The sequence below is a fragment of the Polistes canadensis genome, unplaced genomic scaffold (genome assembly GCF_001313835.1).
Source record: "Polistes canadensis isolate GaletaPanama2010 unplaced genomic scaffold, ASM131383v1 scaffold_220, whole genome shotgun sequence".
Lineage (NCBI taxonomy): Eukaryota > Metazoa > Arthropoda > Insecta > Hymenoptera > Vespidae > Polistes > Polistes canadensis.
Genome location: NW_014569767.1, coordinates 159,014 through 175,721, shown reverse-complemented (window position 1 = coordinate 175,721; position 16,708 = coordinate 159,014). Strand labels below are relative to the sequence as shown.

At 35.0% G+C, this 16,708-nt stretch overlaps 1 pseudogene; it reads left to right on the top strand.

Annotated features, from left to right (window-relative positions):
* The first annotated feature begins 188 nt into the window (after nt 1-188).
* Nucleotides 189-955, top strand: LOC106790180 (annotated as a pseudogene).
* The last annotated feature ends 15,753 nt before the right edge of the window (nt 956-16,708 follow it).

Here is a 16,708-nt window from a genome sequence, read left to right as displayed (position 1 = left end):
TTATAACGTGGAATTGGAAAGAGACAGCAGTCTTTTTTCCGAACAGAGTGAGAAAGCGCGTGCACGAAAGCGTGCACAGACAGTACGACAGTACGGAAGTGAGAACCAGTACAACCGTACAACCTCAAAGACACAATATTTAAAAAGCAGAACTCGATCATTTCTTGGAAAGTCTAGGCAATAAATACATGTGGCAAGAGATGATTTTAATGGTGAAAATAATAATTAGGGCAGTAGAACTGTAAACTAAATAGGAAAAAATCTTTTAACCCTTTTTTTATAGGCGCACATATAGGTCCAGCGAAAGTCTATCGATATAGACCATAGACGCCAACGCGCTCAGCAGGTGCTATCAGTATGGACTAGAGACGCAAATACACGCTTAACAAAAATGATCAGTGTGCTATGGTCAAATATATATGTTGGGTAATTGTTTCTATTGTCCAACATTTAGTCTCTGTTATTATGTGCTCACGAACCGAAAATGATAGAATCTAGTCAAAGAAATTATCTTACAGGATCGCCCAAGTTAAAACTAGAATGAGTTGCATATTACAACATCAAAATTGGCTCTGTAGACCACGCTGACATGGTTCTAAGTACAATTAATTCATAAAGAAAATGTCTTAAGTCGTATAAGAAGTATTTTTTCATTTAGTAGAAATCTTATTATATAACTCTTATGTCCTGTGTCAATGTATAACTGGTACAAAAAAGTACAATATAACTATTTTCCTCTGTCACTAATCAAACAAATTCTGCAGAAATACCCTAAAAATAGAAAACAACAAGCGGGCGATGGCAAAAGAAGCGTAGAAAACCTACCATTAACGTTTGACTGACAATGACAGAACATTTCCCTTTAAAAATTTTAAATGGAGAGAGAAAATAGACGAGAAGGAAGCAAAGAAGGAAGGATAATCCATATGAATGTAAAAAATGCGACTTTAAATAATGTGTTAATACTTGTTAAGTTCGCAGCATGGAGGCCGCTACATAATAGAAAATAGGTTGATGAAGTCTCTATGGATTTTTTGCAATCAGTCGCTGGGTGTTGATTTACATATTTGACACACTAGTGGTATGACCGATTGCAATACCTCTGGGTGTGACCGTACCTTTGGCACCTTTTGCATAAAACTGTTTCTTTCCTTTTTAAAGGGTAGTTCAATTTTGACAATTGTATTATTTAGTTTGTTTATGTTATATACTTTTTTGTTACTTGGTTTCTATTTCAAGGCAATATAAGACATTGATAGCAGGTTGTATTTGCTAATGTGCAACTCTTGAAATTCGTCCTTTAGGGACATTCAAATCAACGGAATGATGAATATTGCTCATGACAACCCTACACGATCGCTCCTGTTTTAATTGATATGTGTGAAAATTAGCGTTCGATGACTTCAAAATTTTCACAATCCTATAAGACTCCGGGTCAGCCAGAAGGACACGAATCTGATTATTGCTAATCTTAAACGTGTAACTTTTTTCTTGCATGACTAATTTTAAATAGTTCTTCAGCGATTTAATATCAATAACGTCATCTATATATATCAGAGGGGAGGGGTAGGCGCTTTTGGTGGCGGTCCATTTATAGGAGCCGGTGCTTCTGCTTCCGTGCATTCACTTAGAATTAAGTACGTATTTGCTGCTAGTAAATTTGCTGTTAGTAAAATTGCTTGTTTTTCATGATTTTTATTGTTGTTGTTGTCATCCTCTGCTCCTAAGTCTTTCCCTACTATAAGAAATTGTCGGACGTGTAGATCCAGTAGCTATTTGCCACTGCGGTGGCATGAATGTTTGCATATCCTGGTCAAGGATATACGAAAGGCTTCTTCCAAGTTCTTCTTTTATGTATGTACTTGATACATAAAACGATAAGAACGCCTAATTGATGCTTTGTTTTTCCAAATTTTCAAATACTTGCAAATCACTACAAATATGAAGAAGATAAAAAAGTAAACATGATTATAGGGTTGGTTATGTATAGGTATTCCATTCTGTGTTCTAACAATTTTCAGAGACATTGTTAATATTTAAATAAATAACGTGTAGAGTAAAGACAATATACGCTAAAAACTTTTTCACATTGGACAGAAAAACACAATCGTATAGGAAAAGAGCCTTTTAAAATGATAGAAATTACCATAAATTGTTAGTAGGGTTTTTCAAGTCGAAATGATGAAATTTACGAATTAACACTCCTGTGTCACCCATATGAGCCGTTTATTTTGAAAGTGGCCTAACTCCATTTTTCAGTTTTTTCCGCTTATGATTACGTGTACAACTTTATGTTATTTATCTGTAAAGCATTTCAGGTTGCTTATAATCCGAGCCAATACGATAATTCTTGACACATAAGTTTTCAGAGTTAGTTTAATAATCGAACCGTGTAGTTTGAAAGTGGCCTAACTCCATTTATACTTAAAAAAAATCAAGATAATATATTTACTATTGATAAGATAATGTCGGAAAGTAGTGATGAAGGTAATATTAATTAATTAGTATTTACAATTTACAATTCATCGAATAACGATGAAGAAAAGAATAAACTCACCGGAGAACACGATGTCCATTTAAGACTAGCAGAATCAGCTAGACATTCACTAAAACAAGCTCAGGAGCAAGTATCACGTAATTCGGATTATTTTGCTTTCTCGTTCGACTTGCAAAAAGCATTACCGTATCCCAAGCTGACTACCTCAGTAGCATATTACAAACGCAATATGTATATTCTAAATTTTGGTATACACAATTTTCATAACGATAATGTTTACATGTACGTTTGGGATGAAACTATTGCATCCAGAGGTGCTCAAGAAGTTGTTTCATGCATCTTAAAACATATTAAAAATTTAAGAAGTGAAAAACACATTATAACTTACAGTGACATGTGCACCGGGCAAAATAGAAACATTAAAGTAGCTTTAATGTGGTTAAAAATTGTCCAAACTTAGGATAATAATGTGGAAATCATAGATCATAAATTTTTAATATCAGGGCATTCGTTTTTACCAAATGATAGAGATTTTGGCGTGGTAGAAATGACATTAAAAAAAATAATTTTCTGTTCGTTCCCCAAAATTATTACAAGATTGTTAAAAAGTGTCGGAAGGGTAATAATTTTATTGTAAATGAAATGAGACAAGAAGATTTTGTATCAACAAAATTATTAGAAGACGCAATTTTTAAAAGGGTAAAGAATTCTGATGGAGAATTAGTAAACTGGCTAAGAATATGTCGGATGCGTTTTGTCAGAAATGAACCATATAAAATTTTCTATAAGACATCAATGAATGAGAATGAAAATTTCAAAGTCCTGAATTTATTACCACGTCGGGGTAGACCAAGAAAGTTCGAAAATATTTTATTGACACCATTGTATAAAAATATTTGACAAATTACAACAGCAAAATTTGAGGACATAATTAACCTATTACGATACGTACCACCAGAACCATCATGATTCTTCAAATCCCTTACACACACATAAAATGTAGACGAATAGTAAATTGTTTTGTAATAAATTTATGTTTGTAATTTTCTATGTTTTGTAATAAATTAAAAAATGTTTTGAATCGCATAAATTATGTTTCCGAAGTGTTTTCAATATATATAAAACAAATTCAGTATTGTTTTTTTTTTTTCAATTTGAAACATCTTAAATTATGTAGAATGGACTTGGGCACCTTCAAATTTTACAATGAATCTGGCTGTTAATTTTGAAAGTGACCCAACTCCATTCTTGATAAGAAAACGCACGTTATTTACTTAAAGATTGCCACTATTTTAACAGGAACTTTAAATTTAACATCCTTAGATACGCTTAAGCAGTATAAATCATTAGTATCCTATACGTATATTTTTAAATTCATTGAAACGCAAAACTTTAAATATCTCGATTTGAAGGTAAATGGAGTTAGGCCACTTTCAAAATAAGCGGCTCATATGTGAATGGCAACAAATTTACTGATCGGTCCGTGTCACACGTATTCGGATGACCCTTATTATTTGACTACTTAAAGGAAGATACTCGTACGTATTTGATGAAATATTTCACAGGAAATAACTGAATTATTATATATTATTAATTTTATTAATCTATATTGGTAATATGAACCTAAATTTTTAATGCAATATTGAATAAAAACTATTATTACATAAATGATACGAAAAAGGGTTTTTGAAAAAATTATATTAATGTAAAACTTTAAAACATTCTATTCAAAGCTGGAGTTGGTCGGGACAACTTGGACAATACGTTGTGTTGTTTTCTTTAAATTCTCTCGTGTCCATGATCGGCCTCTTCGACGACTCTAATTTCATAACATTGTGTGCATGAGCGTCTAATGCTTTCTCCGGAATCTTTTTTCTATATTATGCTGACTCCGACGAAGACATGGATTTTCTTGTATTTTCAGTAGACCCTTATAATTTTGTTGAGAAATGTGAGGTCCGGTTTGAGAAGATGTAGCAACTCGTCACTTTAGCAGATTCTTCTGATAATAATTCTGTCTTTATTGTTCATTCTTGAGGATTACATATCTATCGACGGATACGTAGAACATGTGTGTTCAGGCTTTCTATTTGGCTTTCTATTTGGCCTTCTTACGCTTTCTGCGGTTTAGCTGCTTCTCTATAATATAGTCATCGTTCATAATATTATAGTCATCGTTTATACTATAGTCACTGTTCGTACTATATTTATAGATTTAGCTGCCGTGCGCCCCACGTCTCTTTCGCTGCTATAGTTGCGTGAGTTATATAATTCGGCCTCTAGGCATCTGGTTGCCGAGTGGCCAACAACCTTATCATCATAGGTAGACTAAACATCCTTGATGTCCGAGCGAGACGGCTTGAGATAAAGGGCCGTGCAATTGAAATGCGATAAGAGGTACAAGGAAAGTGCTTCTCTCGTACCGGCGACGAATCACTCTGTCGGGCATTCAATCTGTAACGACGTATTAATCAGCAAAAGCATTTTGATCAACTTCTTTTAGTTTGATTATTTACTCACTTACCTGAACTAGATAAATCATTCGTTATTACTTACGTGTGTGAATTCATACCTCGTACACCGTAACATAACTCGCGCGCATGCCTACATACATACTCTATGTATACGGTATATTACTAGTATGAGTAGCATGAAAATTACTCCTATCTAAACATATTTTGCCGTTAATAATTCCCTAAATCTTCTAATATTTACATTCTTCTTTGTTGCAATTTTGTAAACCGTCAAAGCGTTTACAACAGACATTCCTAGAAGTAGATTAATACCAAGCTTTCGGTACCATTTTATTCCTTTTCTAATTGTGGTTGCATAAGGTGGCATAAGACACCATCTGATCGGAATAGTCTAATACCACCACACTTTCCTACATTATATTCAACAACAGCTAGTGGTTTCAGTGTTAGAGATGTCTGTTGGCTTAGAGAAACAGCACGAATGCTACTATTTTTTGTTGTCCTTGGTACCATGATAGGAGCACGTTTTGTTGATAAAATTCACCCCACGTAATCACTCTATTTGAGTACTACAGTCCCGTTTTCAGTGTCTTCGAATATCTTTTCCACTTTTCTTAGTTCGCAAAGAAGAATATTTTTTTGGAGGAATTGTTTGTTATTCCTAAGTTTTCCCACTACATGGGTTTTGCGGTTTAGGCATAGTATTGCTAACCTCATAACTCGTGTAAAAATTTCCAATGTACAATGTTCGCCCTTGGTAGAAAAGTTTCTCTGCAAGCTGAAGACATACATTTTGTGCTAATCCCGTTTCTCTAACACCATCAACTGATTTACCAGAGTAAATTTTCATCGCCCAATTTCGTGCTTGAGCATAATTTAAATAATTTGAATTCCGTATTTGTGCGCTTTATTTGGTATATATCGTTAGAAGAAGAATCTTCCGTGTCATGGAATCTACGTTTCATCAATAACAACAATGTATTCTCCAGACGTGAATATTTTTTGATACTTTCGCACCAGTTTGTCGAACAATGGAAGTATTTTTCCAAGTCGATCGTTATGGGCAATGGACACATTATTGTCAAAATGAAAACTACTCAATAGTAATTCAAATCTATTTCATGACATTATAGTACGTGGTAATTAAAAATTATGCAGTGTGCTTTTCGACCAATAACTAACAGTGGGGTTTTTTACTTTTACAACTCCCATATATAAAATCAGTCCCAAGAATTTTTTTATTTCTTTGGGGATTAGTGGGGGGTTTCCACTTATGCATCCGTGAACACGATGTGAGGTCAGATTTATTTAACTTTTGTTCCGCGTATCTTATTTGTGTCTGATACAAGTAAGTCTATTATTTCGTCATCAATGAACAGCTCAAACACATCAGATGGATTAACATCACCTGGTAATTGCATAATGAAGCCGCCTGTTCCGCAAAAAGAAAGTGACTTCTGCCGATTACTAAATTCATTACATTCACTAAATTCAATTGTATTTTCCTCGGTATCATTAGTTTTTCTTTCGTCATCAATTACCAATTCTTGCAAAATCTTGTCATTGGAGTCTTCATCACATTCAGTATCATTACGATTGCACTGATCAATATCCGAATTGGAATTAGACGATGTAATAATTCTATTTACATTTCTATTTCTAGGAAATCTGATCTCTTCCTCATCGCTGCTTTCTAAATTTGTATATGCCTTCTAAAAGCTTTCTTGTTCATTGCTATTTGACTCTCAAAAAAATAAGTTTTTCATTTTTTTTTCTCGACATTTCAACGTGTTAACAATAATAAATATGGCAAATAATATTCGAATGTAGGTAATTAAAAAATGGAATAAGAAGGAATTCGGAGTATTTTTAAGGTGTGAAGGCTAACTTCCTGTCATCGTTACTCTAGTTAAAAAGTTATTCTAATATTTGGAAACAATTACTTACAAAGTACGAAGACAAAATAATAAGTCCTTAAGTTTAGTCCTTAAGTTTTAGTCGGTGGCTTACTCTTAATGATTGACTCGCAATTAACAAATTTAGGAAATTCTTCTGTTACTTCATAGTTGACTCAATGTTACCAGATTTACTTGGCATTTGTGGTGACACTTATTGTTAAACATACTTACGCACGCACCCCTTTAAGATACAGACTTTTATAATAATTTAGACAACGATAGCTTCTTATATAGTTATAACTAATTAATAATGGAGAGGGACCAAAGCATTGAATAAGTTATAAAATATAACAACGCTGTAACAAACTAAGTACGAGAAAAACTCTCAGTAAATCTACGCGAGGGCTATAGAGAAGCTCTTTATATAGGCTTATATCTGCCTTGGTGGGGGTTTTGCTTGCACTTATTCCCACGGGCGCATTCGGCTAACATTATCAATCTTACGAGCATTCCAAAAAGTCACACCGGCGGAGGTTGGACTTACGTTATCGCGCAGTGGCAGTATTGAACCTTTTGGCCTACACGATATTTGCCAATTATGCGAGACATAATAAACAATAGAGTCGTTGCGCGTCGTGCCATTTAACTGTTCAGTTGTATACCCGAACTGGCGCAAAATATATACTTTTCATGGCATATATATTTCAATAAAACGGAAGTTATTGTGAAACTATAAACAACAATCTTTAGATACAAATAGTAATTTTAAGACGTGTGGGGTGTAATCATAATCAACTGATTAGTGGAAAAATATAATGTATTATTTCAAAGTACATAATGAATCAATGACAATGTGTTAATTAATTTAACGAAAATTAGTAGTAGTCTTCAACTGTATGGTTTCTTTCAAAACAATGAGGACATGTAATGTAACGCTACAGTTTTTACATTCCCACGTAGTTATAGGCCTTTTTTTATGCTTCGTACATACGTTGCAAGCTTTTGTTGGATTTTTTTTCAATGGCGTGGGATCTAATATGTTTCGGAAAGTGACCTCAATGTTGCGCTTGTAGTCTCGTTGGTATATCCCCGTTCGATAATGGTTCTTGTCTGTTATAATTTGAGAATGACACGGTTTGTAATAATCCGTCAGATATTTGAAGTCTGTACTCAGTGTAATTCTGTTTCTTTGGTATACTGTTTTTATTGTATAGAATATATGAATTAAAAACTGCCATATCGCACATGTAAAAAAAGATTGTTCGGTAGCCCTTCACAAATTTTATCATAATAGAGAAACTCGCTAATACCTGATCCTGGCGATCAATTCCCATCATTCCCATATTTACAATGTATATTACATTTTGGGTTGAAAATAGGGCTTCGGTGACTTCTGTTTTCCTCAATCATTTTCTGCACTTTCGTGCTTTGTTGAAACAGTACAGATATTTTCTCGTGAATCCTTCCACTTCAAGGCCATTGCAACTTCTTATTATGCAGTCTTCTTTTTTTAATTTTGCTTTAACAAAATCTCTCCGCATATTTTTTCTATTGTAACGCACTGTGCCAAGAACGCTTGTTCCATTTCTAACCAAAGTTAAAAACAATTTCAGCGAAGAATACCAGTTATCTATATGTTAGGTATGTCCTTTATCTAGTATTGATTGCAATAACTCCATCACAACAGTTTTAGATGCACTGTAATCAAGATTTGTTTTATCGTTTCCTGAATTTATTTTAAAATTATTTCTGTGACCTGATTCTGACTCGCAGAGTTTATAAAATTTAATCCCAAACCTTCCCCTTTTTGAAGGATTTAATTGTTTACAAGAGACATACGTCCTTTAAATTTCATCAGTAATTCCATCGATTGCGATATTCTCTTCCATTACATATACGTCTTTAAATTTTTCATTAAAATAGTTTATCATAGGTGTTATACTTCATGTAGTTTATCCGTGTTGTCAGTCGCATCGTTATTTGCAAAGTGGAGAAACCTGATGATTTGTGAAAATCTTTTTATTGGCATACAATTCCAGAATATTTTTCTATAATGGCTCTTTTAGACCAGTTCATTTGAATCTTTGATTTCTTTACTTAAGTTATTAACACATTGACAGCCGGTCCCGCGAAAACGCGGGTTTCCGAGTCTTGCGCTTGAGTCTCGGCCGCGGGATAAAGTGGGTTTTTGCTCGATGTGTGGATTTTTTTTTTGCTGATATGAGTATCTTACACATCGATTTTTATTAACTTGCTATGGTTACGCCAATGTTTTAAATATTTTTTTGGGGATTTTCAATGATCAGTGTTGGGGGGTTAAGTGGCTGCTACGTTGCCGACGCTCAGGCGTTGAATGTCTCGTACGTCGGCGGCTGTCAATGTGTTAAGATGCATATTACAAAATATATTTTAATGTCATTGCGATATACTGGCATCTAAGTTTCATCAATTATCGTTCTTGTATCTGCGTAGCTTTTTATTTTTTCTGCGTACTGATTCGTTTCCTGAACAATATTATCCCAAAACATGTTGTCGAATATTATATTAAAAAAGTCTAACTCTTTTTTACTTCCACCTAATTCGTCTTGAATTGCTGCTCTTATGCCAGGAGTTTGTTTATACTTCCAGATTTTTTATTTGTTCTTTTTGTCTTCCCAAAACTATTACGTTTATAATTGCTGGTAAGTGATGTCTTCATCTTCGGAATCACCTTCAATTATTAATGTTTGTAGACGTTTTAGATTGAACATAGAGAGAAATATTATTATCCATTTCTTTTCTCACTCGCACTCGCATTCACGACCGAGAAACCCCAAGATAACGCACACTAGCTCGCTCGCGTGTAAAGATCAACGAAGAGGCGTGACTTGCCCCCTCTCTTACAATTAACTTTCACCTTCATTTTCTCGCTTATTTTTGCAAATACAAAGATACACCTTACAACATTTTTTATGTATTTTTCAATTCTCTACAACTTTTGTTTGAAACTTTTTTCGATTAAATGTCTAGATTCTAAGAAAAGGCCATTTTTTTACCCTTTTTTACCCTTTTTTACCCTTTTTCTCAAAGATCTCCTGATCCAATTGCAAAAAATTAGCACCATTCGATTCAGCGTCGTCGAATTACCATTATATCAAGTTTTTGGCCGGGTGCCAAAAAGTCGTCAGTTTTCCTGTTATATTTCCGGAATATAATTGCCGCTTTCCTTCTCTAGTTTTTCAAATGATACGACACCGTTAACTCTCGTGATTTTGACTGTATTTAGAAAATCGGCACCAAGAAGCACCTCATATTTCAGAAGTATATCGGAAACTACATATACCACAATCAGATGAAAATGTCTGTCGATAAAAATATTCATACTAAATCTACCTAGCGTCATAAAACTTTTGGACCAGATACCTTTAAATTTCATATCGCTATTCTGCAAACGCGGCGCACCTATTTTTATGTAACATTCGGTCTTCATTAGTGTTAAATCGCTACCCGTATCAACAAGGGCTGTTACGTCGAAATCATTTACTCTTAATGTTTTACATGATTCTTTTGTAAAAGGCCGTGCAACCACATTAATATTTCTTACATTTTCTGTATTTGCCAAAAATTCCTCCAACATGGAGTCCTCCGGCGATTGAATTCAGTTAATTGTGAGGAAGGTGAAAGGGTTAATTAGACAAAATGAAACACGTGGTTAGGTCAATAAAAGATGCTCGTCATGGAAAAGCCTTGCGGCTTAAATACCCTGTTCGATATTAACACGTTCACGCCAGGGTGACACACCGGTGGGTCACACTTGACTTCCGTAGGGCGGCGTGACCCACTTGTGGATCACTTGTTTTCAGAAAAATAGTCGTTAAAAAAATAAGTTGATTTTATTTTTTCTCAACATTTCATATTAAAATTGAGTATTATAAACATTAACATTCAATATTTTAAATTGATAACAATTATTTATTTATACCTATGCAACTTCTCAAAACATTCTAAATATAATGTGGGCTGGCCCTTACAACGCGTACAATATGCCGTTACATTTATACTTTTTTTCGCGGCATGTAATCTATTTTGTATTTTTGATAATTGTTTGTAACATTCTTTACATGGTTTTCTTCTGTTCCTGGCAGCCCCTTTGTATGATTGTAGAAAATGTGTACGTTTTCTTGACGGACACTTATCTATTTCAGTTTCTTCGATTTCTCTGTGATAATCTTTGTTCAAAAAATGATCGATGATTTGTTCTCGAAATTTTAAAATTGGAATTCTTTTAGTTCCCCATTTTTTGAGGATATATCATGCATTTACCAGGCATGTTCCGCATAATTATTTCTATTATAACTTTTCTGTACCATTTTACCGTTCTTCGAAGACAAATGTAATAAGATGACATTTAATCAGATAAATCGACACCCTTTTTCGCATTATTATAAAAAAAATCAGTATCTGGTTTGGATTTATTATTTTGGCCCCTGAATAATTGCACATTTATGGTTCTGAGAAGTTGTTATCATACATATGGGCCATTTGTCGGTCCATTTCATAAATTTTATTCCTTTGCCATTTTCAAAATTTGTAATGCTACCCCGAACTTGCTTTTGCTTTGATTGTGGTGGTAGATGGTTTTTTGTTTTTTTTTTATTGTTTTACAAATAAATGTTTTTTTTTGCAATAATTCCTCGGCCAAAGGGATACTAGTATATATCCGTAATATATCTGTAAATAGTATGCGGCACTCAAATAATAAATCTCTTATCAATTTTATGACTACGTCATGAGAATGTGTCTTGGCGATTGGTTCTGCACTTTTTCATACATAAATCTCAATATTATAGGTATAACCTTTTAGGAAAGCACAGTTTGTATGCCTTTATGCCATACTTATGACGCTTGCCTGGATTGTATTGGCGAAAAGGTAACGGTCAACCACGGACACAATACACGTGGTTATCTCTTTTTTCTTTATCAGCGACCCACCACGTGGGACCGCTCTTCTCATTTTTCCGTATGAATAATCTGGTACAAATACGAAATAATGTTTCTCACCGTATCGTTATCACCTCTGCCTTTTGTTACCGTTAATTACCGGCTCCGCTCTATCTTATACCCTAAGGTATGATCATTACTAATCGTTTAATGCTTTATTCTTCTAATACTGTGTTCGCTGATGGTCTCAAAAGTGTCCTCGTAGGCGTCCAGCGAAAGAATAAACCGAGAGTCTTCGATAAAGGGCCCATTAAAAATCGGGATTATAATCGAATCTTTTCTTCATTTTTCCAGCAATGCTTCTTTATTCCATATTAATTTAATTAGTTCATGAATTTCTTCTATTAATCTATCCTTCCTCCCCTCAATTAATTAGTTCCGCTGGAATCTAGTCAATACCCGGTGCTTTACAATTCTTTAATTTTTTTATCGCCCTTTTTACTTCCGAAATTGTCGGTTTTTTAACCATAGATACTGCCGTGTAGAGCTCAATACTACTCTCTATTTCCTGGTCGTTTTTAAATTCAACATTTAATAACCGGCTAAAATAGTTTTTCCCATGTATTTAATATTTCTGTGGCATCTGTGATCAGATTATCGTTCCTATCTTTCACCGTTTCCGTCCTAGCTTGGAATCCATTCCTAAAGTTATTTATCTCTAAGTGCATACCACGGAGGTAACTGCTTTTTTCGTTTATCTCTTCTATTTTCTGTTAAAGGTATTGCCGCTTCTTATTTTTAAATATATTATGCGCCGCTTGCCTAATATTAAGATATTGGTCCGGGCGGGTTTCATCCGTGTTTGGAGTCAGCCATGTGATACGCGTTTTATTTCGAACTTCAACGGGTTTCTGACAATCTTCGTCAAACCACGTGTTGCGACCGACGCCTTGATCTGTACTCCAGTGGTATTTTATCGTGAACGAAAATGCCGTCACGTGTGAATCGAGATTGTATATTTGGTGGAAATGAGGATAAGAAAATAAATACAAAATAAGCCTAATATTTTTAAGCCCAGCCAGTACTAAATAGTACACTTTATTTGGCTCGTCAGGGAAAAGCCTTTCGACATAAAAACCCTGGTTGAAATATACAAGATGAATCCGTTCCAAAGCGCAGAATAATTCTGGCCACGTGTAGGACCTTCTTCGTTTTTTGTCGCTGGCCGAACTTAGATGATGTAACGTTGCGCAATGCAATAGTTTTCTTCGATGTGTTTCTCGCATGGCTCGTAATATCTATCCAAAGTCAGAAGGATGAATGCCGAATGACGAATGCCGAATGACGAATGCCGAATGGATGAATGATGCTAAGCGCGAGAACGCGCCAGGCTTTATAGGAAAAAGCGAGGCAAAGCCGGACCAATCACTGAAAAGCCTGATGATAACGCAGCGATTGGCGCAATAAATGTGGTGGGAAAGCGCGTGCTAGAAGAAAGACGAAGTCCTCACAAACGATCCTGGCGCTCCTTTGGTTCTACCGCTAATATACGATGCTTCTTTGTCGCGCGTGTCTTCATGCTTCGGCAGGACGGTACACGCCCGGACGCTTGGTCGACCCCTCCTTTACGTGGGATACGCAACACCACGGTTTGTTTTTTTACCTTTCGCCAAAACCGGTGGACGGTGGCTTCCGCCGATTTAACTAATCGCGCTGCGTACGTTTTCCTATAATTTATCAGCCGACTTTATATTTATCAATGTGAGTTTATTTCCTTATGCACTGCCTGTTTGTCTTATTTATCGAAAAACGTTCCCTCAGCACGAACTCTATGTGTACAAGTAAGATATGAAAATAAGAGGGCGCCCGTGTTCTATTTGTACCTAAATGGAAGGGGAATAAGACGGCAGTTTTAAAAAGAAATAATAATACGAAACTATAACGGTTAATCATTTAGGTTGTTTAAGTATAAATAATTGATATTAAATAAATAATTATTTAATAATCGTAAAAAAAAAAAATAATAGTAATCATAATAATAAATTTAGATTAAATCTTAATTATTTAGTTAAAAAACGAGTACGTGTTATTCGACCTTTTATAATTTTATGTACTTCTCCATTTTATAGACTTCTGACATAAGAATCTTGAATTGCTTCTTTTTGAAAAGGTAAATCGCAAACGTATTGACACTCACTTAATTCGGTTGATATAGAATCTATCCACTCTTTACGTTTTGTTGAACTACTGTTTAATTACACAGTGAATAGAAAAATAAATATATATTTTGATCATTTGAAGATAATAAATTATTATTTTGCAAAAATAGAACAACTTACTAATGTGGCATACAATGATTTAAAATATAAACTAAATTAATAAATTCTTTTTCCTACTTTATTTTAGTTGGAATATTGTTACTTACCTTTGGTACTTTAAAAAAACGTAGGTTTATTTAAATTTAATTCCCGTCTTTGTATGGGATTCAGCTACACTTTCAAGATTGCAATATTTTACTGCGCAACACACCCTGTCCATTTCTTTTTTTATAAATTTTATATTAATCCTATTTTTAATCTTTTATTTTTCTTACTATTATTTTTTGTTTATATATAAGTACTAAGGTTAAGAATTATTTGCTCACTTTACGCGTCGGTACGTTACTATATTCAAAATAGTACAAAAGGAATATTAGCCACACTAGTAGTAAAAAAAGAAAACTTAATTATACGATTTGCGGAGTCAGATTTTGGCAATTAAATACGTTTAAGTGCGAGCTCCTTATGTGGTCTCCATGGTCCGAATGACGAGAAAAGGTGCTGAGGCTATGCCGAATATTTACTGTATTGAGTTCAATCCGGTCGTTATGAAACCAAAATATGCGTTGATACTGACGATCATCCGGATGTATCCATATCTGCCGATACATTTTCTTGATTTCCGCGGTCAGCACGTACTGGTACGTAAGAAATCTTTGTAAATGCTCTAGCAACGTATCCTGTATCGTAGATCCTACCAGTAAGGATTCGTTAAGGGAAGAACCCTTTACTATTTTTCGTAAAGATTTCGAATACGATTTGTACTTTGATTGTTGTAGCAGTTGATTTAATAACGGCGTGGAGTGGAAGATAGCAGCCACCCATGGGTTCGTATTCAACGAGCGAAATGTGTCCTAAATTTTTACATTTTTGCATGTTGTGTTCGTATTTGATTCGAAGTTCAGGATTCGCGTGTAAGAACCTCTTCCAGTGGTTATGTCCAACAGACATAAGAGCTAACATGGCTCCAGAGCCTATCAAAATATCGATCGGTCGTGGTAAGTAGAATGCAGGAGTAGTTGATTTTCGATTAGTCAGAATCTTTACGAATTTGCGTAATAAGACTTTCGCTTGGAACTTTGTCGGATATTTTAGGAACGATCAGTAACGAAATGTTTTGTTTGTATTTGTTATCCAATGATTGAATCGATGATGCCTGTCAATCGAGTCTGCGTATTGCTGATCGCGTTGTTTGGGATCGAGTATGGTTTATTCGGTAAGTCTAACTCTCTCGCGACGTTCTCTGTTATGAAATGCGCTGCTGCGCAAGTATATAATAGTGCACGACACTGCATAAAGGATCTGTTCTCCCTCTTCTAACCAAGCGCATCGCGCTCATGAGCAATTGAATCGGTATACTTCATGGGTTGACATGAAATATTGGAGTTAGTTATATCGATTTGAAATCAGCTTGGGATGTTGATGCAATTGCCTCCTCTCTTTGAGATGTTATAGTTCCGGAGTTCTAAGGTATGTTTCTAATATCTGTTCGGTGCAATGACGTATGATGTCGTTTACGACAGATTTTACAACGATTTGTTTGCTGTTTGGCAACGGGTAAGTGTTCATTCGATAGAACTCTTTCTGCTCTAAAAAACAATAGTTATTGTATTATTAAGTTATTTAATTTTTTATTAGTTTTAAGGCTTAGAAATGCGATACCTAGGAGGCAAAAATAAACATTTTCGACATATGCTCTTCTTTGTTTTTCATCGAAATGATAAAGCAGCCGAAGCAGCCCCGGGACTTTTTCGACGTGTATAGAGAAGGTGTCCTAGGCGAGTTTACATCACGGAAATTGTTTGCAAAGTTCAAAAATAGCGACTTTAACATCGATGATACGCCCCGCACCGGAAGGCCTTCTGAATTCGATGAAGACGTCTCAAATCACTTTCGAAGGAAAACGGACAACAAGGAGCTCTACATTGACCAACTACACCACGTAAATGAGGCTATTCGACTGAAAAGACCTGATCGACATGGTCAAACCATCATACTCCTTCACGACAATGCCAGGCCCCATGTTGCACTGTTCGTCATAACCGCACTCCAAGAGCTCGAATAGGAGGTCCTTTAGCATGAGCCGAATTCTCCAAACTTTGCACCAACCGATTAGCATCTTTTCCGCTCCTCGTTTCCGCTCCCTGTCAAATCATGTGAAGAGCGTTACCTTCGATGACATGGAGGTCCTTAAAAACTGGCTAAACAACTTCTTTGACACCATACCAGGCGATTTTTAGCGGAACGGTATCAACAAATTGGTCGGGAGGTGGTAAGAGGTTGTAAACTGCAACGGCGAATATGTAATTGATTAACTTATTGATATGATTATTGTTTTTTGTTTAAATAAAAGTCTTCGGTAAAAATGGTACGATTTTATTCCCCAACCCAATACTTTATTTAAACGTAAAGCAAAATATTGTGCAATTTTTAGTTAACTTAAATAAATCAGTTTTTTAAAAAATGTGCGTATTTTCACTCACCCGTCAAGTACCGTAGAGATAGGTTTATACAATACGTCCGTAGACCTAGTGTTAAGAACTCGTAAAATTCCTCGAGGGTCAAATAATTATCTAAATCTTGTTTCTTCTTGTTTCTCCT